Here is an 11,504-nt window from a genome sequence, read left to right as displayed (position 1 = left end):
TGCATTGGGTCTTGGCAAATTGACATTTTGAAATGCAAAAACGTGTTGTTCCTGCTATTCAGTTTTTCTTTGAACAGAAGCGGTACATAGCCAGACCAGGGTTTCATTGTTTGCTGAGTAGTGTTGCAGTCAAGCCAGGTTCATAATGCAAAAAAGTGTATGCATGCATTAGGAATTAGCCAGAAAAATGTGTACACTACCTCTACCTAAGAATGCCTCTACTTATGAACCTTTCTAGATAAGAACCTGGTGTTCAAGATTTTTTTTGCCTCTTTTCAAGAACCATTTTCTACCTACAAACCTGAGCCTCCTACAAACTGGAAAAGGCAGGAAGAAGCCTCCATGGGGCCTCTCTAGGAATCTCCTGGGAGGAAACAGGGCCGGAAAAGGTGGGGAGAAGCCTCCATGGGGCCTCTCTAGGAATCTCCTGGGAGGAAACAGGGCCGGAAAAGGCGGGGAGAAGCCTCCATGGGGCCTCTCTAGGAATCTCCTGGGAGGAAACAGGGCCTGAAAAGGCGGGGAGAAGCCTCCATGGGGCCTCTCTAAGAATCTCCTGGGAGGAAACAGGGCTGGAAAAGGCGGGGAGAAGCCTCCATGGGCCCTCTCTAGGAATCTCCTGGGAGGAAACAGGGCCGGAAAAGGCAGGAAGAAGCCTCCATGGGCCCTCTCTAGGAATCTCCTGGGAGGAAACAGGGCCGGAAAAGGCGGGGAGAAGCCTCCATGGGTCCTCTCTAGGAATCTCCTGGGAGGAAACAGGGCCGGAAAAGGCGGGGAGAAGCCTCCATGGGGCCTCTCTAGGAATCTCCTGGGAGGAAACAGGTCCGGAAAAGGCGGGGAGAAGCCTCCATGGGCCCTCTCTAGGAATCTCCTGGGAGGAAACAGGGCCAGAAAAGGCAGGAAGAAGCCTCCATGGGCCCTCTCTAGGAATCTCCTGGGAGGAAACAGGGCCTCCACCCTCCCATTATTTGCTTTCACATTGATTCCTATGGGGAAAATTATTTCTTCTTACAAACTTTTCTACTTAAGAACCTGGTCACGGAACGAATTAATTTTGTAAGTAGAGGTACCACTGTATCTCTCTCATGTGACTGTGTGTGCATCTAAACACATACACCCACACACCCCATTACACTTCACTAAAGTGTTTTAATTAATCATTGCTGTTCTTGCTGGATTCAGGCCAAGTACAGTGGAACCCCGACATACGAGCAGCTCTACTTACGAGCTACTCGAGATACGAGCTGGGAGAGTAGAGAAATTTTTGTTCGACTCACGAGCTTCCATTCGGGATACGAGCCGAGAAGAGCCGGCCTGGCTTGCTTTGCTTCCGAGCTGATGCAGAGCCGAATAAAGCGTCACGCCCCTCTGACGCTTTCGGCGGCTTCCGAAGCGATGCTGGGCTCTTTTGCCGCCAAAAGCGTCAGGGGGGCGTGACGCTTTATTTCTCCGAAGCAAAGCAAGCCAGGCCGGCTCTTCTCAGTACAATATCCAGCTCTTGGTGAGTCCTTGGCTTCTGCTGGGGGTGCAGAAGCGGGCGGGGGGGGGGGGGCGGCAAAAAAAACGCCCGGACAAGCACTTGCTGCGAGGCGGGGGGGGGGGGGGCAAAAAAAACGCCCGGACAAGAACTTGCTGCGAGAGGCGGGCGGGGGGGGGGGGCGGCAAAAAAACCGGGGCACTTTCGCTGCGAGTGGCGGGAAAAAATAAGCAAGAAAAAATAAGCGGCTTTTCCGCTGCCTCCTAAAGCGGGGAAGTTCGCCAGGAGGCAGCAGAAAAGCCGCGCGTGTCTTTTAAAACATCGGAGCCGGCATGGGGAGGCTCTCAATCAACCCCCGAGTCCGGGTTCGGGGCTCGGAGGCTGATTAAAAGCCTCCCCGTGCCGGCTCTGATGTTTTAAAACACACGCGCGGCTTTTCCGCTGCCTCCTACAGCGGGGGCGTGTGTTTTAAAACATCGGAGCCGGCATGGGGAGGCTCTCAATCAACCCCCGAGTCCGGGTTTGGGGCTCGGAGGCTGATTAAAAGCCTCCCCGTGCCGGCTCCGATGTTTTAAAACACACGCGCGGCTTTTCCGCTGTCTCCTAAAGTGGGGAAGTTCGCCAGGAGGCAGCAGAAAAGCCGCGCGTGTCTTTTAAAACATCGGAGCCGGCATGGGGAGGCTCTCAATCAACCCCCGAGTCCGGGTTTGGGGCTCGGAGGCTGATTAAAAGCCTCCCCGTGCCGGCTCTGATGTTTTAAAACACACGCGCGGCTTTTCCGCTGCCTCCTAAAGCGGGGGCGTGTGTTTTAAAACATCAGAGCCGGCACGGGGAGGCTTTTAATCAGCCTCCGAGCCCCGAACCCGGACTCGGGGGTTGATTGAGAGCCTCCCCATGCCGGCTCCGATGTTTTAAAACACACGCCCCCGCTGTAGGAGGCAGCGGAAACGCCGCGCGTGTGTTTTAAAACATCAGAGCCGGCACGGGGAGGCTTTTAATCAGCCTCCGAGCCCCAAACCCGGACTCGGGGGTTGATTGAGAGCCTCCCCATGCCGGCTCCGATGTTTTAAAACACACGCCCCCGCTGTAGGAGGCAGCGGAAACGCCGCGCGTGTGTTTTAAAACATCAGAGCCGGCACGGGGAGGCTTTTAATCAGCCTCCGAGCCCCAAACCCGGACTCGGGGGTTGATTGAGAGCCTCCCCATGCCGGCTCCGATGTTTTAAAACACACGCCCCCGCTGTAGGAGGCAGCGGAAACGCCGCGCGTGTGTTTTAAAACATCAGAGCCGGCACGGGGAGGCTTTTAATCAGCCTCCGAGCCCCGAACCCGGACTCGGGGGTTGATTGAGAGCCTCCCCATGCCGGCTCCGATGTTTTAAAACACACGCCCCCGCTTTAGGAGGCAGCGGAAAAGCCGCGCGTGTGTTTTAAAACATCGGAGCCGGCACGGGGAGGCTTTTAATCAGCCTCCGAGCCCCGAACCCGGACTCGGGGGTTGATTGAGAGCCTCCCCATGCCGGCTCCGATGTTTTAAAAGACACGCGCGGCTTTTCTGCTGCCTCCTGGCGAACTTCCCCGCTTCAGCCGACGTCTTTTCCCCTCAGCCCTCGGGCTTGCACGCATTAATCGCTTTTACATTGTTTCCTATGGGAAACAATGTTTCGACATACGAGCTGTTCGACGTGCGAGCCTCCTTCCGGAACCAATTAAACTCGTAAGTCGGGGTTCCACTGTACATACAAGTACTTTTTATACATTTAAAAATAATCTTTTGCAATTTTATAATCAGTGTATTTTATGCTGCTGCTGTTCTCAAGTAGCTTCGAAGTGAATCCAATTGCTGTTGGCTATCTCTTTATAGAGGCACTGTGGTTTTTCTGCTGCATACCCCCAAATCTTTAAATTCATCTACATTGCTTTCTGTTAGAATTATTAACATTTTCATACCATGCATAAAACTCATAACACCGAACAATCTTTTTATAAATGTCTTGGTAAGCAGTTGGTATTGCCCAACAAGCAAAGGAAACCATGTCTCCATTGTCATTTATGATGGAGTATTCAAAATGGTGCATGAAAATTGAGGCAATCTAGGTTTTGCTATTTCATAATGCATGGCACTTGGAACATTCTGATGTCACCGAATGGGCCTGGGTTGTGTTCTGCCAGTGGTTCTCAACCTTTCTAATGCCGCAACCCCTTAATACAGTTCCTCATGTTGTGTTGACTCCCCAACCATAAGTCTAATGCCAATTCTCCCAACAGAGCATTAAGCTGGTTGGCAGGAAGGTCAGAGGGACACCCCCACTGTAATGGGATGTTCCCAGTGTCATGCCTGATTGGTCAGATTGTAAAAATATGTTCCAAGGTGCCAGAAGAAGCTTTAGTTCCTAACACCATGGGAGATTTGTCTTAGGCAACACCTGTGCAAGGGTCATTTGACCACCAAAGGGTTCCCATGCCCCAGGTTGAGAACCACTGTGTTAAGCAAAGACCAAAGTATAATAATAATAACTTCTGTTTTCTGTATAGTCCTAGTGGTAAATGATTGGAGCCTTGAAGAGCTATAGATCAACGGTATATTTAAGGCACTGATTTTCCTTCATTCTCATCAACTGTATGGGGGGCAGAAAGGTGTTACATTTTATCTACAAGACTATAGCAGTAGCATTTAGGCTTATATACTGCTTCACCATGCTTTACAGCCCTCTCTGAGCAGTTTACAGTATCAGCATACTGCCCCCAACAAATACAGCTACTGGTTTGCCAATTATGTCTTAAAGAAGAGCTGGGGAGGGGGAGCCAGCTTTGCGCCCCACTCTTAAGGATCTTCCCCCAAAAAACGAAAGGAAAAAAACACCTTGAGAGGGAGGAATGCTGATTGAGAAGGAGCCCACCACTGAATCAGAGGCAGAATAAAGACATTTGGGAAGGACCAGGCCTAATGGATCAGCCTGTAAAAGAGACAGTGGGAGATTTGTTCCTTCAGACTTGCAAAGTTATGCTAATGTAGCTTTACAGGAAAGTTAGAATTATGAGGGTTATCCAGAGAGTAAGGTTACAAGGCACGTAGCTCTCTTGGGGAATGTTCGCAGGGGAAGTTGGTATTACTATTGTATAGCAAGAAGCCAGCGGAAGAGAACGGGCAGTGCCAGTGGTCAGTAGATCATCGACTGGCACTGTGGTGAAGGTTAGAGATGAGCGTCCTCATTTTACCTACCTCAGAAGGATGGAAGGCTGAGTCCACCTGGTGAGATTCGATCTGACAAACTGTTGGCAGCTGGTGGTCAGCGGAAGTAGCTTGGGGTACTGCACTCTAACTACTGTGTTACCATGGCTAAAAAAGATGTGCCCTAAATGTGGTTTTGGGTTGGTGCTATCTTATTTCTGATTATTTCTCCTTAAAACCCACCTCTGTCGTCAGGCATGGGGGAATTGATACTTTCCCTCCCCCTAGGCTTATAAAATGTATGCATGGTATGCTAGCATGTATGATTGGTTTTTAAATTGGGGTTTTAAATTAACTTAAACTTAAATATTAGATTTGTTTACATTGTACTATTACTGCTGTGAGCCGCCCGAGTCTGCGGAGAGGGGTGGCATACAAATCTGATTAATAAATAAATAAATAAATAAATAAATAAATAAATAAATAAATAGACAAAATAGACAACATTGGTGGTAGGTTAATGATTTTTATACGTAAACGAATCTCTTCTGGTTTTTTCCCATTGTTATTTCCCCCCTAGCTGAGTTCCTTCTGTGAAAAGTTGCAATGTATGAAGAAAGGTAGGGCAAGTTAAATTGATAACCATCAACTGAAATGTTGCTTGTTGCTTTGTCCTTATCCTGCCCACTTCAGTTAAGAGAGAGTTCATCTTTCTTTCCATACTGATTTTACTCATTCGCCATATGTGACTGTAAGCTCCTTGGTTAAGGTAAAAAAATTACCTTGTCAGATTTGACACCATTTTATTAAGGACAGGAATAGAGTGTTTTTTATGTAATAATATTGCCATGTATTATAGAATGCTACTCCTTATTTTGTGTCTGCTTCTCTCCAGTTATCTTCTCCCTGGGTTTTGAGATAGTATATCATAAATATTTATAGTACTTTATTCCAATGTTTTAGTTCCTGTATGTCCGACTCTTCTGAACTTTGCTTTTGTAATGATATATACCACAGCCAGACATTCTAGCGAGGAAGGTTGTAAAACTGCGCAGACAGAATTTTGAATGCTGTTTAAAACCAAACATCTAAATCAAATTTTTAGACCTTCAACATTTCCCCCCCTCGCTCAGAGACACAACAGCAGCTTCAGATGCTTTTATGGTTTGGGTTTCCCCCAAGAATCTGTCTTTCTCTGGCTTTGCTTATTTAAAAGCCAACATTTCTTGTTGTGTTTCAGAGAGAGAGACAAACCTCAGAGTTCCAAACTGCCCCGCTACTTCCTTCAATACTCCTTCAATGTCAGAACTCCTATTTGGATCAATACCAGCTTTCACCGGTGGAAAAACAAGAGCCACGTAGCTGTCAAAATGTCTATCTTGCCTAGAACAGATGGGAATGTCTTCAGAATTTGTTAACATCAGACATAGGAAGCAGGAGTGAAATGCTACTGGTTCAGTCCAGTCCGGGCATACCGGTAGCGGCAGCCGCTAGTGGTTCAGAGAATTGGATTTGTATGCTGCCCCGAGTGTACGGAGAGGGGCGGCATACAAATCCAATAAATAATAATAATAATAATAATAATAATAATAATGATTTGCCCACCCACTAATCCACCAAGATGTTGCCATTTTCATGTTTTTAACCCTCTGCACATGTGCAAAGCCTTCTGCACATGTGCAGAGGGTGAAAAGGTGCAGGCTTCCCAATCAGTAGGGAAGGTAAGTAGATTTCACTGCTGATAAAAAGGTAAAGGAAAGGTGACCATTGTGGGAAGAGTATCTGGTTCCATTCATGGCCTCTGTTAGCACATTGCAATGAGTTTATGATTTTCTTGCACAATTATCAGTGGAGTTCTCAGCATAAAAGCTGTAGTTTCTCTTTCATTGATTTTGCTAGGTATAAGGGAATCTAAAATCATGTTTAGATTGCAGAAAGAGCTCATGCTTTTATTTGTCCCTTTATTTTATTTATTGTTTATTTATTTATTTATTGGATTTGTATGCCGCCCCTCTCCGCAGACTCGGGGCGGCTAACAACAGTAATAAAACAGCATATAATAATAATCCAATACTAAAAACAGTTAAAAACCCATTATTATAAAAACCAAACATACATACAGATATACCATGCATAAAATTGTAAAGGCCTAGGGGGAAAGAGTATCTCAGTTCCCTCATGCTGGCGGCAGAGGTGGGTTTTAAGAAGCTTACGAAAGGCAAGGAGGGTGGGGGCAATTCTAATCTCTGGGGGGAGTTGGTTCCAGAGGGCCGGGGCCGCCACAGAGAAGGCTCTTCCCCTGGGTCCTGCCAAGCGACATTGTTTAGTTGACGGGATCCGGAGAAGACCCACTCTGTGGGACCTAACTGGTCGCTGGGATTCATGCAGCAGAAGGCGGGCCCTGAGATTTATCCTGGTAATCTTGGAAGAATAATAGCTAATGGAATGCAAAATGCAACTCATTGTCTAATAGGCTTAATTTGAATGCGTAGTTGGTTCAGACAGTAACGCATAGAAGTCTTAGCCAGCATGACTTCTATAATGTGGCAGAATTGAGAAGGCTCTGAAAGGTGTCAGTATCATCATCCTATTGGGGTTTTTTTGTCCTTTCTGTCAGCTATAAAAAAGGGAATCTCAGTACAGTGGTACCTCTACTTAAGAACTTAATTTGTTCCGTGATCAGGTTCTTAAGTAGAAAAGTTTGTAAGTAGAAGCATTTTTCCCATAGGAATCAATGTAAAAGCAAATAATGCGTGCAAGGAGAAGGACAGTCGCTGCCAAAGGTGAGGTGAGGGGGATAAAAAAAATCCTAAACTTTAAGGCTTAAAAAAAGAGAGGGACTCTGAGGCGACAAGGAGGAACACGCGCCTCCCATGCATCCGGCGCGAGGTTACCTCCCATACACTGCACCCGAGAGAGAAACCCAGACAGGCAAGAGGGGAGAACCTCCTGCTCCTGTGACCCAAAGGCGGCTGCTGCTGTTACCTGCTTTCTCTTCCTTCCCAAGCTGAAGGGCTCCCCTCTCCTCTAGCTCACTCGCTTTGTAGCCGGCGCCTTTCCTTCACTGTGGTGACTCCTCAGTTTGGCTGAAGCTGAGTTGATTTTGCCTTTCCGCGCCCAGACGCTCAGGGAGGCAACCTTGTGCCGGGTGTATGGGAGGCAGCATAAGGGAGTCACCACAGCAAAGTGGTTTATTCCCTCTCCAAGCGCCCAGAGAAAGGAAAACGCTCCATTCACTCTGGGCTGCTCAGAGCGAAGGGAGTATTTCTTTTCTCTGGGCGCTGGCAGAGGTTTATTCCCTCTCCAAGTGTCCAAAGAAAGGAAAATACTTCATTCGCTCTGGAATGCCAAAGCCTCCTTAAGCACCACGAAAAGTCTCCTCTGGTGGCCCAGAAAAGCCTGAGATGGCTGGGATTAAAGGGGGAATGGCAGGAAACTGGTCGGGCCTTCGTGCCGCTTTCAAATTTCCTGGGAAATTTTTCCGGGCTCGGATTCTTAAGTAGAAAATGGTTCTTAAGAAGAGGCAAAAAAATCTTGAACACCTGGTTCTTATCTAGAAAAGTTCTTAAGTAAAGGTACCACTGTATATCATCCCTGACCTCATATAGCGGCAAAACACTTGGATTAACAATGTTCCCATGCATTCCCTAACACAAAGGAAAATAAATTGCCAGCACTGTATCAATCCTCATTTTAATTCAGGCTGTATGTACAGTAGCTGTCTGGTTATTGGAGGAAGGAAGGAAGGAAGGAAGGAAGGAAGGAAGGAAGGAAGGAAGGAAGGAAGGAAGGAAGGGGGGAGGGAGGAACGAAGGAAGGAAGGAAGGAAGGGGGGAGGGAGGGAGGGAGGAAGGAAGGAAGGAATGATCCACCCTGCTGTGAAGGACACTTTGCTTTTATTTCTTAAAAAAAGATTCTTCTGGCTGGGATATGAGAAAAAAATAGCACGCACCCACATGCATCGTGATGCTTCATAACAGGCTTGATTATTGTTGTAATTTGAAGTCTAAAACATGAGCTGTATGAGTTTCTGAGCACTGTACAGAATAGGGAGGAAGGGAATAAATCAAGCTGACCAGTTTTTGACACAGATTATGAAATTGACCAGAACCTGTCTAGAAATATTGAGACTGGATTCAAGTGCCTGTATTTCTTCCCTAGCATAATTAGGTTGCAAAAGAAATTGAGCAAGAGCTTGCTTGCACACTGCAATGGGAAAATGAGATAACTCAAAGGCAAAAGCCATAAGCCTTGGTATTGCAAAATAATAAGAGCAATGAGCATTGACAGAATCACCATCAATCAATTACAAAAAGGCAGCTTTTGCTTGGAACGATTTGTGACAGTACCTTTAATGCCATCAAAGGACATTTGCTTATGCCAGGCCCTTGGGAGGTTGATTAAAATGTCAATTCCAGAATAAATACTTGGCTGTGACTGTTTGTCCAATCACCCAGTACGGTGATTTATTTATTTTTATTATTTATTATTTTATTTTATTTTATTATTTTATTATTTTATTTTATTTTATTTTATTTTATTTTATTTTATTTTATTTTATTTTATTTCATTTCATTTCATTTCATTTCATTTCATTTCATTTCATTTCATTTCAATTCATTTCAATTCATTTTAAATTCTAATTTAATTTAATTTAATTTAATTTAATTTAATTTAATTTAATTTAATTTAATTTAATTTAATTTAATTTAATTTAATTTAATTTAATTTAATTTAATTTAATTTAATTTAATTTAATTTAATTTAATTTAATTTAATTTAATTTAATTTAATTTAATTTAATTTAATTTAATTTAATTTAATTTAATTTAATTTAATTTAATTTAATTTAATTTAATTTAATTTAATTTAATTTAATTTAATTTAATTTAATTTAATTTAATTTAATTTAATTTAATTTAATTTAATTTAATTTAATTTAATTTAATTTAATTTAATTTAATTTAATTTAATTTAATTTAATTTAATTTAATTTAATTTAATTTAATTTAATTTAATTTAATTTAATTTAATTTAATTTAATTTAATTTAATTTAATTTAATTTAATTTAATTTAATTTAATTTAATTTAATTTAATTTAATTTAATTTAATTTAATTTAATTTAATTTAATTTAATTTAATTTAATTTAATTTAATTTAATTTAATTTAATTTAATTTAATTTAATTTAATTTAATTTAATTTAATTTAATTTAATTTAATTTAATTTAATTTAATTTAATTTAATTTAATTTAATTTAATTTAATTTAATTTAATTTAATTTAATTTAATTTAATTTAATTTAATTTAATTTAATTTAATTTAATTTAATTTAATTTAATTTGTCCAAAACATAATGAAGATTACAGAGGATATACTCATAGTAAAATATATCAAGGAAATAATAGAAGAAAAGATATAGGAATAGAAGAAAAGATATATAAAGAAATACAGTGATCCCTCGATTAGCGTGGGGGTTACGTTCCAAGACCTCCCGCGCTAATCGATTTTCCGTGTTATAGTGGTGCGGAAGTAAAAACACCATCTGCGCATGCGTGTCCTTTTTTTTCCATGGCCGCACATGCGCAGATGGTGGAGTTTGCGTGTGGGCAGCGGGGAAGACCCAGGGAAGGTTCCTTTGGCCGCCCAACAGCTGATCTGCTCCGCAGCGCGGAAGCAGCGAGGAGCCGATGATGGAGTTTCCCCGTTGCCCAGGCAAAGGGGGAAACCCCATCTTCGGCTCCTCGCTGCTGCCGCGCTGCGGAGCAGATCAGCTGTTGGGCGGCTAAAGGAACCTTCCATGGGTCTTCCTGCTGCCCAGGCAAAGGGGAAACCCCAAGAGAGCCAAAAGAGCACCGGGCCGGTTGGTTCCCAACCAAAGGAGTTTACCCTGATTGTCCTCGGTGGGGGAAAACAGCGCGTCGCCAGGCTCCCCATCTTCAAGAGAGGCGCGACGGCTAGCCAGGATCCACGCAGGGGAGAAAAGGCGCGTGCTCCCAGCCGCTGCGCCCCGCTTGGAGAGCAGCGGCGAGCAGAGCACAGAAGACGACGAGGCTTTCGAGGGCTCCAAGGCGGGCGGCAGCGCGTCCTTCGAGCACGCCGGTGGCGACTCCAAGCTGAAGGCGGCCACCACACACACACACGCCGCCGCCGCCATCCACCCCGCCGGGTTCCCCGCTTGCTACCTCTTCGCCTTCTCCCGCCTCCGAGGCCGACCAGCCCAAGCCGCAACAGACACACACACACATACACGCACTCCCTCTCTCGCGCTCACACAGACGCACTCAGACAGAAAAGAAAAAAAATCCCCAAAAGAGAGGGACAAGAGGCAGGCACAAAGCGGGGGCACAAGGGGAGCTGCCCGGCAGAGGTTGCTTTTTTTCTTCTCGTGGGCAAGTGGAGGGGGGGAGAGAGAAGGAAAGAGAGAGAAGGAAAGAAAGAGATGAGAGAGGGAGGAAGAGAGTGTGAGAGAGGAAGAAAGAGAGAGAGAAATGATAGAAAAAAGGGGAGAAAAAAAGAGAAATGAGAAAATGATTGAAGCAGAGAATGACAGGAAAGAAAGAGAAAGAGACAGAGAAGTGACTCTTGGTGATGACGTATGACGTCATCGGGTGGGAAAAACCGTGGTATAGCAAAAAAACCGTGGAGTATTTTTTAATTAATATTTTTTGAAAAACCGTGTTGTAGCGTTTCGCACTAATCGAGACCGTGCTAATCGAGGGATCACTGTATAGGAGAGACAATAGGACAGGGGACAGAAGGCACGCTGGTGCACTTATGTATGCTAGTAAAACTTCATGGGGTTGAGGCTGTTAATAGGGCCAGAAAGGCCCCGAGCCACGCCTGAGTCCTGGGAAA

The sequence above is a fragment of the Erythrolamprus reginae genome, chromosome 2 (genome assembly GCF_031021105.1).
Source record: "Erythrolamprus reginae isolate rEryReg1 chromosome 2, rEryReg1.hap1, whole genome shotgun sequence".
NCBI lineage: Eukaryota > Metazoa > Chordata > Lepidosauria > Squamata > Dipsadidae > Erythrolamprus > Erythrolamprus reginae.
Note: the sequence above shows the minus strand (reverse complement) of the source record.